Source organism: Podarcis liolepis (assembly GCF_965112155.1).
Source record: "Podarcis liolepis genome assembly, chromosome: 7".
Lineage (NCBI taxonomy): Eukaryota > Metazoa > Chordata > Lepidosauria > Squamata > Lacertidae > Podarcis > Podarcis liolepis.
This window is the reverse complement of record NC_139561.1, coordinates 91,841,816-91,862,851: the sequence shown is the minus strand read 5'-3', so window position 1 is coordinate 91,862,851 and position 21,036 is coordinate 91,841,816. Positions and strand designations below refer to the sequence as shown.

General features: G+C 49.4%; 1 long non-coding RNA gene across 1 annotated transcript in view; it reads right to left on the bottom strand.

The window, feature by feature from the left end:
• Nucleotides 1-21,036, bottom strand: part of LOC310712949 — a 2,318,697-nt gene that overhangs the window by 1,586,195 nt on the left and 711,466 nt on the right. The window lies entirely within an intron of this gene.

Below are 21,036 nucleotides of genomic sequence, written 5' to 3'. Positions count from 1 at the left end.
ATGGACCGTGCACTTCCCAGACCCATGTTCCCATGCTCAATCCAGAACGCTGGCGGCCGCGCCCTCAGAGGAGGCAGCACCCACGCTCCCAGCCGTGTACCAGGACTACCAGGACGTGTTCGAAGAACGGGGGGCAGACCAGCTGCCGCCGCATCGGCCTTTTGACTGCGGCATAGACCTCCAACCCGGAGCGCCTTTACCAGTGAGTCGCTTATATTCCCTAACAGAGCCAGAGCGCGAGGCTTTGCAGGACTTCTTGCGCAAGAACCTGGAGCGTGGGTTCATTAGGCCTTCCACCTCGCCTACCGCGGCACCAGTGCTTTTCGTTAAGAAGAAATGTGGGGAACTCCGCCCTTGCCATGATTACCGAGCCCTGAACAAAATTACCGTCCCAGACCGGTACCCCTTACCCCTTATCTCGGAGCTGCTGGAGCGGGTGCAAGGGGCACAGGTGTTCACCAAGCTGGACCTCCGAGGGGCCTACAACTTGATTCGGATCCGAGCCGGGGATGAGTGGAAGACAGCGTTTGGGACCCGGTACGGGCAGTTCGAATATTTGGTTATGCCTTTCGGTTTGTGCAACGCGCCTGCTGTGTTCCAACGCTACATCAACCACGTGTTTCAGGACTTGTTAGACAAGTACGTGGTGGTGTATTTGGATGACATACTGATTTACTCCCGTGACCCGGCTCGCCATGAGGGACATGTCCGGACCGTGCTGCAGCGCTTGCGTGAGCACCGTTTGTACGCAAAGCTCAGCAAGTGCGAGTTCCATCAGCGGACTGTGGACTTCCTTGGTCACCGGCTCTCTCCAGATGGGGTGCAAATGGACCCGGGGAAGGTGACAGCGGTTCGAGAATGGGCGGCACCCCGGAACCGCAAGGACCTACAGCGTTTCCTGGGGTTCGCCAATTACTACCGGACCTTCATCGCTGATTATGCTCATCGCACCACCCCGTTGACCCGGCTACTGCGCCCAAAGACGCCGTTTTCCTGGGACAAGGAGGCAGAGGAGGCGTTTCAGGGGTTGAAGGCCTGTTTCCAGAGGGCACCAATCTTACAACATCCTGACCCCTCTCGACCCTTTGTGGTGGAGACCGACGCCTCCAGTACGGCTCTCGGTGCCGTCTTGTCTCAACAGATTGGGCCTGAAGCGCCACTCTTACCCTGTGCCTTCTATTCCCGCCAGCTCCTACCAGCGGAGCGTAACTATACTGTGTGGGAGCGGGAACTACTGGCCATCAAGGTAGCCTTTGAGGTCTGGCGCCACCATCTTGAGGGGGCACGACATCCGGTGGAGGTGAGAACCGACCACCGGAACCTGGAGTACCTCCAGACCACCCGCAAGCTGAACCAAAGACAGATCCAGTGGGCGTTGTTCTTTTCCCGGTTCCAGTTCCGGATCCGCTACATCCCTAGCTCTCAGAATCAGAAGGCGGATGCCCTGTCCCGGAAACCTGAAGACAACGCAGACACGGTACAGCAAGCAGAACCCACCACGATCCTACCTCCGGCTGCATTCCTGGCCACCCAGGAGGCGCAGCCACTGCAGGTTCGGGTGCGGGAACAGCAGCGGGTCGACGCTTGGGCCCAGGATCGGCTCCGGGAGCTGGCTGAAGGGTCCAGCCCACAGTATCCGGGGCTGGTCCTGCATCAGGGCCTTCTGCTGCATCACGGTCGTCTGTACATCCCGCCAGGGCCACTACGGCTGGAGGTTCTCCGGATGGCCCATGATGCCCCAGCAGCGGGGCACTTTGGACGGTATCGGACCACCCATCTGGTCAGTCGTGAGTTTTGGTGGCCCCGCCTGAAGGCTGACGTGGCTCGCTACGTTGCTGGTTGTGATGTCTGCCGGCGCGCCAAGGGACCTACCGGGCGACCCCCCGGCCTACTTCAGCCATTGCCAGTTCCACCGCGCCCTTGGCACACGGTTTCATTGGACTTTATAGTGGACTTACCCTAGTCTCGTGGCTGTACCTGCCTTCTGGTTTTCTCCGACCATTTCACCAAGATGGTGCACTGCGCTCCCTGTCCATCTGTACCCACAGCCAAGGAAACTGCTCAGCTGTACCTTCAGCATGTCTTCCGCTTGCATGGACTACCTGAGCGCGTGGTGTCCGACCGGGGCGTTCAGTTCACATCCCGGTTCTGGCGAGCATTACACCAGACCCTCGGGACAGAGGTCTGCCTCTCGTCAGCCTACCACCCACAGACCGATGGCCAGACGGAACGGGCGAACGCGGTGCTGGAGCAGTACCTCCGGTGTTACTGCAGCTACCAGCAGGATGACTGGGTCGACCACCTGGCATTGGCAGAGTTCGCCTATAACAACGCGGTGAATGCGTCCACCCAGCAGACCCCGTTCCAGGCCAGTTATGGTTATCATCCACGGCTGTTTCCAGAGGTGCTGCCGGCGTCCGCGGTCCCGGAGTGGCTTCAAGAGCTCCAGTCCCAGCAACAGCTTTTGGTGGAGCAACTGCACCAGGCCAAGGAAGCGTACAAAGCCCAGGCCGACCGCCACCGCCAGGTGGGGCCGGAACTTCGCGTCGGTGACCTGGTTTGGCTCTCCACTCGCCACCTCCACCCCTCTCGACCTTCGCGGAAGTTGGACGCCCGCTTCACCGGCCCGTTCCCTATCGTAGACCAAGTCTCTCCTGTGGCATTTCGTCTCCGGTTACCCGCAACCCTGAAGGTTCACCCGGTCTTCCACAGGTCCCTTTTGAGTCCGGTGGCCCCACCCGACGAGTTCCACCCGAACCGTCCCCGACCGCAGCCAGTGTTGGTTCGGGGAGAGCCTGAGTATGAGGTGGAACGCATCCTGGACTCCCGATACCGCAGGGGAAAGCTGCAGTATCTCATTGACTGGAAGGGGTACGGACCGGAGGACCGTTCCTGGGAACCAGCGGCCAACGTCCACGCACCTGCCTGCCTCCGAGAGTTCCATGCGACGTACCCCGGCAAGCCGGGTCCGGACCCTCGGTTGAGGGGGGGGCCTGGGAGGGGGGATGGTGTGATGGCCTGGGATTCCGATTCGGAGGATGAAACAGAGGAATCCCAGCCTGCACAAGAGTCCCCGCCTCCAGGGCCGACTGAACTGGGGTAAGGCCTAGATGCTGAAGAACCTGCACCTGTGGCAGTGCATCAGGAGCTGGCCCCAGGTGAAACCCTTCTGGCCCCAGAGAGGCTTGACGACTCAGTGGCCACAGGTGAGCCTCCTCCAGGGCCCAGTAACCCTTCGGCCTCTCCTGATCTGCAGAGGCTTAGGGCAGAGAGGCGAAGGGAACTGGTTGCCCCCAGGAGGAGTGCTCGCCTTAAGGCCAGAGGAGGCGGGGCTCCTGGGGGCCGGGACCGCCCCTGGCCTTAGAAGAGGATAAAAGCCCAGTCAGCCCGGCCCCAGGTTGCGGGAGCAACGTCGTTGTTGGCTTCGGACCTTCCTGTGTTCCTGATCCCTGCTCGGCCTCCTGTTCCTGACTATCCGGTACTCCTGTTCCCTGCTCGGCTTCCTGTTCCTGACTATCCGGTACTCCTGTTCCCTGCTCGGCCTCCTGTTCCCGACCATCCGGTGTTCCTGCTCCCTGCACAGCCTCTTGTTCCAGCGTTCCTGTTCCCCGCCCGGCTCTCTGCCTCGGACCTCGCCCCTCTTCGTGTGGACTCTGCTACACCCAAGGTACCTTACCCCCGGGACCAGCACAGAAGCCAAGTTACAGGGAACCAGGCAGAGGGCCTTCTCGGTGGTGGCACCCACCCTGTGGAACGCCCTCCCACCAGATGTCAAAGAGAAAAACAACTATATGACATTTATAAGACATCTGAAGGCAGCCCTGTTTAGGGAAGCTTTTAATGTTTGATGTTTTATCGTGTTTTTAATATTGTGTTGGGAGCCGCCCAGAGTGGCTGGGGAAACCCAACCAGATGGGCGGGGTATACATAAGTTGGTTGTTGTTGTTGTTGTTGTTATTTGTTGTTGGAACTGGAGTCCCCAAAAAAGTTCTCAGATATCCCCTTCCAGGCACAGCCCGTCTCTCTCTCTACACACACACACACAGACACATATACAGTGGTACCTTGGGATGTAAACGGGATACGTTCTGGAGCCCCGTTCACATCCTGAATGGAATGTAAGACGCAACAGCCTGTCTGCGCGTGCGCAGGTCGCGTTTTGTCCCTTCTGCGCATGCGCGAGCAGCGAAACCCGGGAGTAACACGCTCCATTACTTCCAGGTTGCCACGGAGCGCAACCCAAAAGCGCTCAACCTGAAGCACAGTCAAACCGAGGTATGACTGTATGTAGACGGCATAATTGGAAGTAATCACTTGTGGGCAGTGACTTTCCAGGGGGTTGGTCTAAATGACCGTTGGAGGTCCCTTCCAACTCTACACTTCTACGATTCCACTGGCAAAACCCAGCCATAAGTGCAGCTCGGGGGTGTGGGGAGCGCTTATTCTCTGCCCTGCCTATGACCTGCTGCTCCCACAGGCTTTCCGAGCGTCCGAGGAGAACCATAGCGCCGTCAGAATCAGGGCGCCCAAGAGCTCGCTAAGCGGCCTTTGCCGGGCTGAAAAATGCTTCCCCTGATGGGGAGAGACAGACGAGGCCCGGAGCAGCCGGGGAAACTATTGCACGCCTCTCGCTGGCAGCTTGGAGGCGGCTGGCTCGCTGACAGCCCAAATCTCGACACTTCACGCAGGCACAAGCGCTCCTATTATTGCACCCTGACGTCTCCCACCTCCCGTTTGCCAAGCCCAGGTGTTGATTTATTCCAGCATGAATCCAGCCTTGAAAACAGCGTATCCTGGCTCACGCCGGAGTTCAGCTAAACGGAAATCCATATACCTATTTTGCAAGCCGAAAACTGACCCCGCGTGGCGCTTGAGAGCTGGAGAAGCAACGGTTTAGTGAATCTGTTTGACCCAGAAGGTGGGAAGCAAATTCTGAGGTCAAGTGTGCACAGACAGCGGCTTTTGAAACCTCACCGATGTAGAGCACTGGCTTCGGTCAACGGATTAACAAGGCCTCCCTGGTCTTTGGGCTCAGCGGGGGAGATTACAGAATGTTTATGAGCATCCCAACTTCGTGGAAAGAAGGTCACTTTTTTAATAAGAAGAAAAAACTGTCAGCACACACAAGTTGGCAGGGCAGAAGGACAGGAATGCACTCGGTAGAGGAGGGAGCAGGCCGTGTGTTGTGTGAGCAGCTCACACCTTGATGCGTCAGTCAAGGTGGTAATAAAGGTGTTGGGATTGAGGGGGTCAGTCTGGATGGCCCCCTGGGGTCCCTTCCCGACCTGCACTCATGTTGGTGGTGAGGTTAGAATCTGCAAGAGGAAACCTGGCAAAGCGGTTGTGATAAGAATTTTAAAGTCTTAGATATATAATAAATGCTCATAAATGTACCAACCAAGCAAGTACATAGATCAGCATAGGAAGACCGACCTGAAACCAATTCTGATTCCCAAACTGACCAAATGTTTTCTTTGCAAGATCAAAGGAAAATGGAAAAGCCTCCCCATTGTCTTTTCCTTCACAAAATCCTGTCTTAAGGGTATGTCTGTGTATGAATAGGGTGTGAGCCTGTGACCTGGCTCAGGAACTAAGTATTTGTCATTACAAAAGACTAGCCAGGCTCCCCAGGGTATCCAATCAAGTGAGCATTAACCTGTCAGACAAGATAAACAACACACTCAGATTTCTGCTGTAGACCGCCTTTTCTGTGATGTAGGTATGATGTATCTGGGGGGGGGGTCTTAGGTTACACCCCTTCTGTGATGTAGGTATGATGTATGATGATGTATGTATGTATGGGGTGGTCTTGAGCTCCAGGGCAGGGACACTTTTGTTTATAAGGGTGGGCACACCTTTGTTCTGGGTCCTCCTCCTTTCCTGCGGGTGAGGGGAGCACCCTGTTGCAACAGAACAATAAAGATCAGGCTTACTATCTGCTTTGCTTCTCAATATTCTCTGGTTGGCCTGTTATTTTCTCTGACCGATGGAGAACCCACTTAAGGACTCTATACGGGCTCTTGGATACCCCACAAGGGGAAAAGGGCAGATTCTGTTTATAACATGGTCAGGCTGGTTGCTTTATGAAGAGGCTCCTGTATCTGGCCATTGGCTCACCCAGTCCAGCATCAGTGGCCAGCCAGATGCCTGACAGGAAAACCAAAATCAGGATCTGAGCACAACAGTAATACTCTCCCCACCTGTAGTTTCAAGGTCACCAACCTGGATGGCTTTAATATTAATAATAATAATAATAATAATAATAATAATAATAATAATGTTTAGTCATTTAGTCGTGTCCGACTCTTCATGACCCCCTGGACCAGAGCACGCCAGGCCCTCCTGTCTTCCACTGCCTCCCACAGTTTGGTCAAACTCATGCTGGTAGCTTCGAGAACACTGTCCCACCATCTCGTCCTCTGTCGTCCCCTTCTCCTTGTGCCCTCCATCTTTCCCAACATCAGGGTCTTTTCCAGGGAGTCTTCTCTTCTCACGAGGTGGCCAAAGTCCTGGAGCCTCAGCTTCAGGATCTGTCCTTCCAGTGAGCACTCAGGGCTGATTTCCTTCAGAATGGAGAGGTTGGATCTTCTTGCAGTCCATGGGACTCTCAAGAGTCTCCTCCAGCACCAGAATTCAAAAGCATCAATTCTTCGGTGATCAGCCTTCTTGATGGTCCAGCTCTCACTTCCATACATCACTACTGGGAAAACCATAGCTTGAACTATACGGACCTTTGTTGGCAAAGCGATGCCTCTGCTAATAATATAATAATTATATTATAATATAATAGTAGTACTAGTAGCAGTAGTAGTACAACACCCTTGTCCGTCTGACTGGGTGGCCCCAGCCACTCTGGGCAGCTTCCAACATATATATAAAATCATAGTAAAAGCTTCTCTGTCTCTTCTAAAGGTTGCACAGTGACTTATCTCCTTGGCTCGGGGCTTGCGTAACAACTCCATGCCCTCCAACATTTCTCCCGTGAAAATAGGGATCTCGCCGCCTCCACAGTGCCCACCTCTTTCCCCTTCCACCAGAAAGCATCGCTCTCTCACTCGCCGCGTCCTTCAGGAAATACGCCAAACTTCCAACACAGAGAAAACAGTTGTAAATAATCCTGCAGGTCTGGAAAAATAAACTGCGCCAGTAAATCTGCCCGTCTGGGAGTCTATCGATGCTCACCTCTTTTCCCCCCCTGTTACAGACAGTAAATCATATTGACAGCTGAATAATAAGCAGCCGAGCGGCTATTACTGCAGACTGATAATTATTTGCTGCAAAAAAAAATAGACACACATACAAAAACCCCCAATTAGGCTTGATTGCTAGGGGCTTTTTTTTAAAAAAAAAAAAAGGTGGGCGGTGATCAATCATTTTTTACTTTTCAAAGGAACAAAGGAAGTTTCAGGTGCCCGCCTCTGCGCCAAGGTAGGTTCGTGACGCGTTGTTTATTGGGGGGGATGCTGAGTATATAGAGCCTGTACAACAGGGAGGAGAGGGAAATGGAGAAGGGCGATGACAGCCCTCTGTGGAAGGGGTTGGACTGGATGACCTTTGGAGGTCCCTTCCCAACTCTACAATTCTTGTTACAGATAGGTAGCCGTGTTGGTCTGCCATAGTCAAAATAAAAAAATTCCTTCCAGTAGCACCTTAAAGACCAACTAAGTTAGTTCCTGGTATGAGCTTTCGTGTGCATGCACACTTCTTCAGATACACTGAAACAGAAGTTGCCAGATCCTTCTATATAGTGAGAAGGTGGGGAGGGGTATTACTCAGAAGGGTGGTGGGAATGGGAGATTGGCAGATAGCCGAGATGAGCCTGTTGACGACTCTTAACGACTGCAATAGGTCTTACACATACACCCGGACAACACCATTACTGGCCCCAACAACATCACACATACCATCTCGGGACTATTTAATTGCTCATCGTCTAACATTGTGTATGCCATCAAATGCCAACAGTGTCCCTCAGCTCTCTATATTGGACAAACAGGCCAAACCTTACGCCAAAGAATAAACGGACATAAATCTGACATCAAGAATCACAAAACAGAGAAACCAGTAGGAGAACACTTCAATCTCCCAGGACATTCTATACAAGATCTCAAAGTAGCTGTTTTTACTACAAAGGAATTTCAGAAATAGACTGGAAAGAGAAGCTGCTGAATTGCAACTCATTACCAAACTTAAAACCATGGAGAGACCTGGTCTGAACAAAGACATTGGATTCTTATCTCATTATACATGACTAAGCCATTTTTCACCTTCTCACCCCTTGCCTTTTCCTGTAAGACCTATTGCAGTCGTTAAGAGTCGTCAACAGGCTCATCTCAGCTATCTGCCAATCTCCCATTCCCACCACCCTTCTGAGTAATACCCCTCCCCACCTTCTCACTATATAGAAGGATCTGGCAACTTCTGTTTCAGTGTATCTGAAGAAGTGTGCATGCACACGAAAGCTCATACCAAGAACTAACTTAGTTGGTCTTTAAGGTGCTACTGGAAGGAATTTTTTTATTTCTACATTTCTTGGAATACACTCACGAGCAACATTTCCACCCAGTTCGAATTCTGCACCATTCAATTAGAGCTCCTCTAGACATTTGGAAACCGAGTTTACAACGGATTGTTTTGCGGCCCTGTCCTCAGCGACAAAGCTCCCAGCATGCTCAGTTTGGGTTCCCCCCCATCGGCATGGCTCGCTCACTTGAGCCACCTAGATCCGCTTGCACCCGGCTGCTGGATTAGGCCAGTGGTCCATCTGGAACAGCATCTTGTTCTCACAATGGCTAACCATGTGCCCCAATGGTAGGGTAGCCATAAGTCTGGGATTTCCTGGACATGTTCTCTTTTGGGGTGCAGCCTTCCCCTCTGGGTGGATTTTTGCAATTTACATGAAATGTTGGGGGGGTTGTTTTCTTATTTGGGGTGTGTGTGTGCTTTGGAATACTGCAACCCTACAAATGCAAAACCAGCAAGCAGGACCCGCGCACAAAGCGACTCTCCCCTCCTGTGGTTATCTATTGTTTGTAAGCAGCTTTGGAATTATTATTATTATTATTATTATTATTATTATTATTATTATTATTATTATTTGTACCCCACCCATCAGGCGGGAGGCAGTGGAAGACAGGAGTGCCTGGCATGCTCTGGTCCATGGGGTCACGAAGAGGCGGACACGACTAAACAACAACAATATCTATCTATCTATCTATCTATCTATCTATCTATCTATCTATCTATCTATCTAATCTAATCTATCTATATGGATCTATATGGATCTATATGTATCTATATCTATCTATCTATCTATCTATCTATCTATCTATCTATCTATCTCTATCTATATCTATCTATCTATCTATCTATCTATCTATCTATCTATATGTATCTATATGTATCTATATGTATCTATATGTATGTATATGTATCTATATGTATGTATGTATCTATCTATCTATCTATCTATCTATCTATCTATCTATCTATCTATCTATCTCTATCTATATCTATCTATCTATCTATCTATCTATCTATCTATCTATCTATCTATCTATATGTATCTATATGTATCTATATGTATGTATATGTATCTATATGTATCTATCTATCTATCATCTATCTATCTATCTATCTATCTATCTATCTATCTATATCTCTATCTATATCTATCTATCTATCTATCTATCTATCTATATCTATATCTATATCTATATCTATATCTATATCTATATCTATATCTATATCTATATCTATATCTATATCTATATCTATATCTATATCTATATCTATATCTGTCTATTTATCTATCTATCATCTATCTATCTATATCTATCTATCTATCTATCTATCTATCTATCTATCTATCTATCATCTATTTCAAATACAGTGGTACCTCTGGTTGCGAACGCGATCCGTTCTGGAGGCCCGTTCGCAACATGAAAAGAGTGCAACCTGAAGCACTGTATCTGGGCAGGTGCGCGGCGCGATATGGCGCTTGTGCACATGCGCGAAGCGAGATTTAGTACTTCTGTGCATGCACAAGCGGCGAAACCCGGAAGTAACCCTTTCCGGTACTTCCGGGTCGCCACGGGACGTAACCTGAAAGAACGTAACATGAAGCAAACGTAACATGAGGTATGACTTTTGACCCATGGAACAAATCTGTTGCCAACTTCCCAATCACACACAAACACGTTTAGCACTGCCTCTCCAATGCAAGCTGCCTCGGAAGGCAGTGGCCTCGCCTTTACTGGAAAAATTTAAAGAGAGCTTGGATGGCCACTTGTCAGAGATTCTTGCATTGCAGGTGTTATGTACTGAAGTTCTCACCCTGGGCCAGCAGGGGGAGACTGTAGATAGTTTTCACTCAGGTCCACATATGCAAATAAGGGATTGAAAGTGACGTTCAGGGATTGGATAGTTACAGGAAATGGTTACTGTTGCGTTGTAGTGGAGCTCTATATAAGCAGGCTGGCTGAACCCTTCAGTTGAGTTCTGTTCTGGCCTGTGAATAAACAAGAGCTGTTTGAAGGATCGCTGTGTCGTCTGATATGTTCACCCACAACTTAACAGCAGGGGGTGGGACTAGATGACCCTCGGGTCCTCTCCAACCCTACAATTCTAGGATTCTAGCGTTAGCAAAGCTGGCCGTGTTTCAGCGCACGCAGCCCCCGCCCCCTCTCCCCCACCAAAAAATAAAATCCCTTTTCTGATTCCAAATACGTAATTCCTCCTGCTCTCTCTCTCGGCAGCTTGATGAACAGGGGTCTTTATGACCTGGCCTTCCCTCTATTTCTGCGGAAAGGACTCTTTCCTCAGATGCTCATCTGGGGTGGCAAGGCCATTTGCAGAGAACCTGTCCCTCTGGGGGGGGGGGGCAAAGAGAGAAGATGCTTCCATGATGTGGAGAGGGAGCTGGGCAACTGCAGAGAGACAGGAGTTGTAGCAAACTGCAAAGCGGAGGCGTTTGATGGTTCCTCCGGCAGGAGAAATGGACCCTGAATTGAAGTGGCGAATAAATTGTCCGCTGAGTCCTCTCCATCTCAAAGGCTCCAACCAAATACGCACAAATTGTCTGGGGTTGTGCTCTCAGTTTGAGAGGAAACAGAGGCTCAGACATTGGAAAATGTGGCGGTACCAATTTATAGCTCACCTTTTTCTGCAAATAGCTCAAAGCGGCAGACAGGGTCCACAGCCTCCCCATTTTTACCCCCCAAAACAACAGCCCTGTGAGGCAGATTGGGCTGAGAGGCAGCAACTGGACCCACAAGGCCACCCAGAGAGCTTCATGGCTGTTGCAATTCCTGCATTTCAGGGGGTTGGACTAGATGGCCTTTGGGGGTCCCCTTCCAACTCTGCAATTATATGGTTCTATAACATAACCGGTAGGAGTTGGCGTCTGCATGCAGAAGGGAGGTTGCCGTTCAGCCACAACCGCTTCTAGGACCCATGTACCTACGGGACCACCTCTCCTGGTATGCCCCGCGGAGGACCTTAAGGTCCACAAATGACAACACTTTGGAGGTCCCGAGCCGCAAGGTGGTTAGATTGGTCTCAACTAGGGCCAGGGCCTTTTCAGTACTGGCCCCGACTTGGTGGAACGCTCTGTCACAGGAGACTAGGGCCCTGCAGGACTTGACATCTTTCCGCAGGGCCTGCAAGACAAAGCTGTTCCGCCTGGCCTTTGGTTTGGACTCACTCTGACCCTTATGTTTCCCTCCCCTTACGGTCTTGATCTATGGGCTACAACTAAAATGAGGCTGCATTTAAATTGCATTTTAACCTGTATTTTGAATTATTATGTTTTTTATTGTAATTTTTTTGGTGTTAGCTGCCCTGAGCCCGGCTCTGGCTGGGGAGGGCTGGGGAGTACAAATAATAATAATAATAATAATAATAATAATAATAATAATAATAATAATAATAATAATAATAATAATTTATTATTCTCCAGTTTGCAGATGTGCCCCTGTGAGCCCAGCAAAGGCAAGCAATCCAAATATTTTGATTTAGACCTCCAGCATAAGAAAGAGTCCACCTTTGCATGGTTTGTGCGTGTTTTATGCAACGCTAAGGCTTTGGGAGTGTGTGAACTCAGGGATGCTTCTGACCATGTGCAAAGCGCTTCTCCTGTAGGCTGAGAAACCGCACCCAGAGCCAGAATCTGGAAATCTGGAAAGAAGTCTTTCATTCAGAGCCCTTGAAGAAGAAATGTGCTCAGAGGGAAGAAGAGTTAACAGAAGATCTAACTTACTCTAAGGCAGGGGTAGGCAAACTAAGGCCTGGGGGCCGGATCCGGCCCAATCGCCTTCTTAATCCTGCCTGCTGACAGTCCAGGAATCAGCGTGTTTTTACATGAGTAGAATGTGCCCTTTTATTGAAAAAGCATCTCTGAGTTATTTGTGGGGCACAGGAATTCGTTCATCCCCCCCCCCCAATATAGTCCAGCCCACCACATGGTCTGTGGCACAGTGGACCGGCCCATGGCTGAAAAAGGTTGCTGACCGCTGCTCTAAGGTTTCAGGTTCAGCAAAGCCACTGGACTCCCAATTTGAGCCTGAGCTGGAAAGCCCAGCATAGTTTACTGTCTTCCTTGGTCCTTTGGATTTATATTCCAGCTGCCAAATACGATGCTTTTTCAGCTGTAATTCCTGCATTGCAGGGGGTTGGACTAGATGACCCCTGGAGGTCCCTTCCGACTCTACAGTTCTGTGATTCTATACAAAGGAACCTGGGTAGTGGGAATTCTCTGCCTCCGGGGTCTTTTTCTCCCCTGAAAGTAGGTCAAAAGCTTGCAGGGCAGCCAGGACATTGCCAGACAGATGCAGATCGCCACCACAAGCCACTCAGTGACCTGAATTTAAATGACAGGTGTCGGGGAAAGCGAGGGCTCAGTCTGACGATAGGCGGAGGAGGAGATAAGAGAAACTAGACCAGGCCAGGCACTTTGGAGAGACACGGTCATGGCAGGGTTTGTCCTCTTTCTTTTGTTGCAGGAATTTATGTTTTGGATTGGGGGGGGTTGCCCCTCCAGCAGATATCATGCACGTGCAGCCCACTGCCAAAATCAGCAGAATCACTTTTGTGATTTGCCCCCACAAACACTTCATCGCAGTTTCTTCCTGTCTATTCAAAGGGCCTTTGCTGCACAATACCAAATGTAAGAATTCACTGATAAATGTATCTCTGTACTGGCTCACTGGGGAAACTTCAGAAATTCATCTAGACATGTGAGCTCAGCTACTCAGCAGCGCCTCTGCCTGAGTGATAATCCCTGGCATCCTGATACCTGAGTGCCAGACAGGTAGCCATTCCAGAAAGAACAAACCCAGATGAAGACAAAAGGGTGTGATAACTTGGCTGGGAAACAGGGAAATGTAAATATCTCTTTTCTTGCACTTGATGGGTGTTTGGTGGAGGGCAAGGGGAACCATGGGGCAGGGTCCAGGATGCTCAGATTCCTGCCACCAGACCTCCCCTTTCATGATGTAACCATGATGTATGAGTGATGTAGTTTGGGGGGGGTGTAACATGGGGATTAGGGACGCGGGTGGTGCTGTGGGTTAAACCACAGAGCCTAGGACTTGCCAATCAGAAGGTTGGCGGTTTGAATCCCCGCGATGGGGTGAGCTCCCGTTGCTCGGTCCCAGCTCCTGCCAACCTAGCAGTTCGAAAGCACGTCAAAGTGCAAGTAGATAAATAGGTACCACTCCAGCGGGAAGGTAAACAGCGTTTCTGTGCGCTGCTCTGGTTTGCCAGAAGCGGCTTAGTCATGCTGGCCACATAACCTGGAAGCTGTACGCGGCTCCCTCGGCCAGTAAAGTGAGCTGAGCACCGCAACCCCAGAGTCAGCCACGACTGGACCTAATGGTCAGGGGTCCCTTTATCTTTAACATGGGGATTAGCAGCTAATAAAAGTTTGGGTTCTCTTTTGTTCGGGGCTTCCATCTTGTTCCACCTTGTGGCAGGTGGGAGTCCTGTTGCAACAGTCTTCAATAAAGACCAAGCCTACTGGCTGCTGTTATGCTCTGGTATTCCTGGCTGGTGTCTTTGTTTTTTGTCCAAGGGAGCCCTCAGATTTCTCCGTTAACACTTTCTAGAAACTGGAGTTTGGTTTGAAGAAGGAATCCATCCATTTGTAGCCAGCCGGCCTTCCCCAGAAATTTTGGAGCTGAAAGGGAACCCAAAGGTCATTTAGCCCAACCCGCCAGCAGTGCAGTGCCCTCTTCTCCCAGTGGCCAACAGGCTTGCCAACCCAGCAAGCAGGATTCGACCACAAGAGCCCTTCCTGCAGTTTCTAGCAACTGTGATTCAGAAGCGCTGCTTTCCCCGACTGTATTTTCCTCCCTGAATTTGCCGCAAGGCAAGCAACAGTGTGGCTGAGCCCTTACTCAGAGTATGCCCTGTGGAGTTGAACGGAGCTTGCTGCCAGGTGTCTTAAGGTTAGGATTCCAATCCTGGGGCAGGATCCGACCAATGCAAGGATTTCTTCTTGCACATCAGGGGTTTCGCCTTCTCCCTCTCCAGAGGAACCCCAGAACACATTTGGGGTTGGGGTTTGCAAGGTGAGGAAAGGGGGGCGACCCCCATTGCACAAGGAGAAATATTTGCGCTGATGGGACGCATTTTTACAGTGCTACGCTGGATGCAATCCTGATTCTTCTCAGCATCACCCAGAGAGGGTAGCAATGCTGCGTTGATGCCATTGCAGTAAAGGCAAGCGAGGGTCTTTTGGCCCCTTTCCAGCTGCGTGCGACAGAAGCGAGCACATTTTTCTCAGTCACACTTCATCAAGAGAGGCAGGTTTTAGTCACCAAACATCTCTGCCGCAATAAATCTGCGGCTGTTTAAGGCTCCAGGGTCTCTCAGTCACTTCGGCCTCCAGTCGTATTGATGTGGGTTCTGCTGCGTATATCTCTGCAGGAGCGGGGATGGAGAGGCAGGATTAAATGGTTAATGACATAAGGAGAACCCTGCAGGATCAGGCCTACCCAGTCCAGCGTCCTCTTCTCGCCATGGCCATTCAGATGCCCATAATGGGAAGCTCAACATCAAAAAAACGAAGATCAGGGCCACTGGTCCCATCACCTCCTGACAAATAGAAGGGGAAGAAATGGAGGCAGTGAGAGATTTTACTTTCTTGGGCTCCATGATCACTGCAGATGGGGACAGCAGCCGCGAAATTAAAAGACGCCTGCTTCTTGGGAGAAAAGCAATGACAAACCTGGACAGCATCTTAAAAAGCAGAGACGTCACCTTGCCAACAAAGGTCCGTATAGCTAAAGCTCTGGTTTTCCCAGTAGTGATGTATGGAAGTGAGAGCTGGACTATAAAGAAGGCTGATCGCCGAAGAATTGATGCCTTTGAATTATGGTGCTGGAGGAGACTCTGGAGAGTCCTGCAAGAAGATCAAACCTCTCCATTCTGAAGGAAATCAGCCCTGAGTGCTCACTGGAAGGACAGATCCTGAAGCTGAGGCTCCAAGACTTTGGCCACCTCATGAGAAGAGAAGACTCCCTGGAAAAGACCCTGATGTTGGGAAAGATGGAGGGCACAAGGAGAAGGGGGCGACAGAGGACGAGATGGTGGGACAGTGTTCTGGAAGCTACCAGCATGAGTTTGACCAAACTGCGGGAGGCAGTGGAAGACAGGAGGGCCTGGCGTGCTCTGGTCCAGGGGGTCACGAAGAGTCAGACACGACTAAATGACTAAACAACAACAACAAATGGGATCCAAGCACAAGAACCCAACTGTGGTTTCTAGAAAACAGTATTCAGAATCACTGCTAACCAGTAGCCATCAGTAGCCCTCTCCTCCATGAATTCATTCAATCCTCTTTTAAAGCCATCCTTCTTGGTGGCCATCACTGCCTCCTGTGGCAGGGAGTTCCAAAGTCTGCCTATGCACTGCGTGAAGAACTCTTTTCTTTGATCTGCCCTGAATCTGCTAACTTTGGGTTTCCTCAGATGTCTAGCATCAAGAGAGAAACTTTTTCTCGTATCCATTTTCTCTGCAACGTGCATCAACTTATAAAGTTCCATCATGCCACCTCCTACTCAACTTTTGATTTTTTTTATTCCTTTACTGTCTTCTGCTCAGTGCAACCACAGAGCCAGGGAACCAGGCAGAGGGCCTTTTCGGTGGTGGCGCCCGCCCTGTGGAACGCCCTCCCATCAGATGTCAAGGAAATAAAGAACTACCTGACTTTTAGAAGACTTCTGAAGGCAGCCCTGTTTAGGGAAGCTTTTAATGTCTGATGTTTTATCATGTTTTTGATACTCTGTTGGAAGCCACCCAGAGTGGCTCGGGATGCCCAGCCAGATGGGCAGGGTAGAAATAAATAAATATTATCATCAGGGCCCTGCAGGATCTGATTTCTTTCCGGAGGCCTGCAAGACACAGTTGTTCCACCTGGCCTTTGGCTTGGAATCAACTTGACCCCCTTCCCCTCTTTCCTTTCTCCTTCTGTGATGGAACTCCTATTTGGGGACTTCCCTCGCTTTTTTCTGGCCCACATCGGACCAGTCTGGATAGTTAGCCTTGGTGAAGACTTGACGTTTTCATCCCCAAAAAAGTTTATGAGTTTCTGCTGAAATGAGGCTGCATTTTAATGTTGTATTTTAATCTTGTTTTTAAGTTGTATTTCAATCAATTGTTGAACCTGGTGTCAGCCGCCCTGAGCCCGGTCTTGGCTGGGGAGGGCGGGGTAGAAATAAAAATTATTATTATTATTATTATTATTATTATTATTATTATTATTATCATCATCATCATCATCATCATCATCATCATCATCATCAAATCATAGAGTTAAAAGGTACCCCGTGGGTCATCTAGCCCAACCCCCTGAAACGCAAGAATATTTTTGCCCAGTGGGGGACTCGAACCCACAACCTTGAGATTAAGAGTCTCACGCTCTACTGACTGAGCTCATAAAGTCCTGTGCACATTTTTTATAAGCCAACCCACGAAACCCCCGTCCCGAACCGCCGAGTGTTTCTCCCAGCCTGGGCGCTGCCTTTCAGCAGCCGAGCTGAAACCTGGCGAGACAGAAGGGATTTTTTTACTATTTGTCAGAGCCCTCCATTACATTCATTATTTGTTTAAAGCTTGCTTTATAGAGGCTGGCTCTGATGCAACCGCTCCGTTGCAGCGCTGCCTTTGGGGACTGGCTAGAAAACCAAATAAATGATGGGCCACCTTAACTCCTGACACCGGGGAGGGGGGAGAGGGGGAAATGGGGGCAGCGGAGAACCCAGAGACTTTTCCTTGCCTTTTCCACCACGCTGGAACCATCACGCCTGTCAGCCCAGCTAATTCATCCAGACTGCTTGCGTTTCAAAGCCAGCCAAGTTGAAGGAGGGCTGCCACCTCTGGGAACCCCCCTCTCCCGCTCCCCACAGACCCCCTGGGGCTCTCCACCTGTCACGGCAAAGCTTTCTGTGGGGCTCCAGCCCCCATAGCTGCTCCCTTGCCTTAGAATCACAAAGTCAGAAGCGGAATCAGCACGGGGGGGGGAGAATGCAACTTCAATGCCCAGAGCAGGAATTATCCTTCAAAACATCACGGGGTAGTAAGAGCCTAAAAGGGCCCGTGGACAACTTGGCGTGCGGTCCGTGCCAGGAAAACTCAGCCCCGGGTTCAAAATTGTGCGCAGAAGGAAAGAAAGTGAAGTCTCGGTGGCAGGGAGAGGAAGAGAAGCTGGATACAGTATTTACAGCAACCTAATTTATTTAGTGCAAACATGCGCTGGATTATGGAGAAAGCTAGAGAGTTCCAGAAAGACGTCTACTTCTGCTTCATTGACTATGCAAAAGCATTTGACTGTGTCGACCACAGCAAACTATGGCAAGTTCTTAAAGAAATGGGAGTGCCTGATCACCTCATCTGTCTGCTGAGAAATCTCTATGTGGGACAAGAAGCTACAGTTAGAACTGGATATGGAACAACTGATTGTTTCAAAATTGGGAAAGGAGTACGGCAAGGCTGTATATTGTCTCCCTGCTTATTTAACTTATATGCAGAATTCATCATGCGAAAGGCTGGGCTGGATGAATCCCTAGCCGGAATTAAGATTGCTGGAAGAAATATCAACAACCTCAGATATGCAGATGACACAACCTTGATGGCAGAAAGTGAGGAGGAATTAAAGAACATTTTAATGAGGGTGAAAGAGGAGAGCGCAAAATATGGTCTGAAGCTCAACATCAAAAAAACGAAGATCATGGCCACTGGTCCCATCACCTCCTGGTAAATAGAAGGGGAAGAAATGGAGGCAGTAAGAGATTTTAATTTCTTGGGCTCCATGATCACTGTAGATGGTGACAGCAGCCACGAAATTAAAAGACGTTTGCTTCTTGGGAGAAAAGCAATGGCAAACCTAGACAGCATCCTAAAAAGCAGAGACATCACCTTGCCAACAAAGGTCCATATAGTTAAAGCCATGGTTTTCCCAGTAGTGATGTATGGAAGTGAGAGCTGGACCATAAAGAAGGCTGATCGCCAGAGAATGGATGCTTTTGAATTCTGGTGCTGGAGGAGACTCTTGAGAGTCCCACGGACTGAAAGAAGATCAAACCTATCCATTCTGAAGGAAATCAGCCCTGAGTGCTCACTGGAAGGACAGATCCTGAAGCTGAGGCTCCAAGACTTTGGCCACCTCATGAGAAGCGAAGACTCCCTGGACAAGACCCTGGTGTTGGGAAAGATGGAGGGCACAAGGAGAAGGGGACAACAGAGGACGAGATGGTGGGACAGTGTTCTCGAAGCTACCAGCATGAGTTTGACCCAACTGCGGGAGGCAGTGGAAGACAGGAGTGCCTGGTGTGCTCTGGTCCAGGGGGTCACCAAGAGGCGGACACGACTAAACGACTAAACAACAATTTATTCTACTTCTCTTTCCTCCCACTGCGTAATTCTCTCTGCTTCCAGTAATCTTGGGGAGACGTGATTGCCAGCAGGGTTTGTCTCCACTTGGGGAAAACGTGTTTACCTAGTTCCCCCCTTCCTACACCTCCAATTTTTCTCCAGAGAGAAGAGGCAGCTGGATTAGGCCAAGTTTCCCTCCGCCCATCCCAGCACCCTGTTTGTAGTGATCAGGTGGGATTGCTATGAGGAATTATAAAAAATATTGAGCAGGCCATTTGTGTCAGCAATGAAAGCATTGGGTTGACTGGGTTTGAGCCATTTTGATATGACTTCTGATCAACCCACGCCTCTGCATCTCTGTCCTATTTCTTTGCCTGACAGGCATGTATAAGCATTCTAAACACAGGCCAGTTGCTTCACCAGGCATCCTGGGTCATAAATATGATAGTTAGCTTTCTTAATCTTAGGGCCAGGAAGAGAGTTCACAAAGAGATGGTAAATACTACCCATTCTTCCTCTCCTGTTTATTGCTGTTACAGATAGGTAGCCGTGTTGGTCTGCCATAGTCAAAATAAAAAAAATCCTTCCAGTAGCACCTTAAAGACCAACTAAGTTAGTTATTGGTATGAGCTTTCGTGTGCATGCACACTTCTTCAGATACACTGAAACGGAAGTAGGTCTTACAGGAAAAGGCAAGGGGTGAGAAGGTGAGAAATGGCTTAGTCTAGACTTAACACGGACACTGGCACCAGAGCCTGCAATAAACCCAGATGCCAACTTTGCTGCCACATACACCCGGACAACACCATTACTGGCCCCAACAACATCACACATACCATCTCGGGACTATTTAATTGCTCATCGTCTAACATTGTGTATGCCATCAAATGCCAACAGTGTCCTTCAGCTCTCTATATTGGACAAACAGGCCAAACCTTACGCCAAAGAATAAACAGACATAAATCTGACATCAAGAATCACAAAACAGAGAAACCAGTAGGAGAACACTTCAATCTCCCAGGACATTCTATACAAGATCTCAAAGGAGCTGTTTTACTACAAAGGAATTTCAGAAATAGACTGGAAAGAGAAGCTGCTGAATTACAACTCATTACCAAACTTAAAACCATGGAGAGACCTGGTCTGAACAGAGACATTGGATTCTTATCTCATTATACATGACTAAGCCATTTTTCACCTCTTCACCCCTTGCCTTTTCCTGTAAGACCTATTACAGTCGTTAAGAGTCCTCAACAGGCTCATCTCAGCTATCTGCCAATCACCCATTCCCACCACCCTTCTGAGTAATACCCCTCCCCACCTTCTCACTATATAGAAGGGTCTGGCAACTTCTGTTTCAGTGTATCTGAAGAAGTGTGCATGCACACGAAAGCTCATACCAAGAACTAACTTAGTTGGTCTTTAAGGTGCTACTTGAAGGAATTTTTTTATTCTGTTTATTGCTGTTTGTGACCTCTGGAGTTTCCTAAAAGCATTCTTCCTTGCTTCCTCTTTTATTTACTCTGAATTACATATGCATGCTCAAGTAGGAAATAGCTTCTTTGTAGTTAAAATAATTTCTTCTGATCTGACTTTGTCCCACATGAGGTTTTGGAAATGCTCAGAGGAAATCTGATGGGTTCTTAAGAACACTGTGTAAAAAGTTCTTTTGTGAATAAAATGACCTGGGCCGAGGGGTAGAGAGAAATTATTCAAAGTGTTGGTGCTGACCTTGAAAGCCCTAAATGGCCTCAAAGGCCCAGTATACCTGAAGGAGCGTCTCCACCCCCATTGTTCAGCCCGGACACTGAGGTCCAGCTCCGAGGGCCTTCTGGCGGTTCCCTCACTGTGAGAAGCCAAGTTACAGGGAACCAGGCAGAGGGCCTTCTCGGTGGTGGCGCCCTCCCTGTGGAACGCCCTCCCACCAGATGTCAAAGAGAACAGCTACCAGACTTTTAGAAGACATCTGAAGGCAGCTGTCTTTAGGGAAGCTTTTAATGTTTGATGCATTACTGTATTTTAGTGTTTTGTTGGGAGCCGCCCAGAGTGGCTGGGGAAGCCCAGCCAGATGGGCGGGATATAAACAATTATTATTATTATTATTATTATTATTATTATTATTATTATTATTGGCACCTCCTCCCAGAGTCTTGCTGGTCAAGC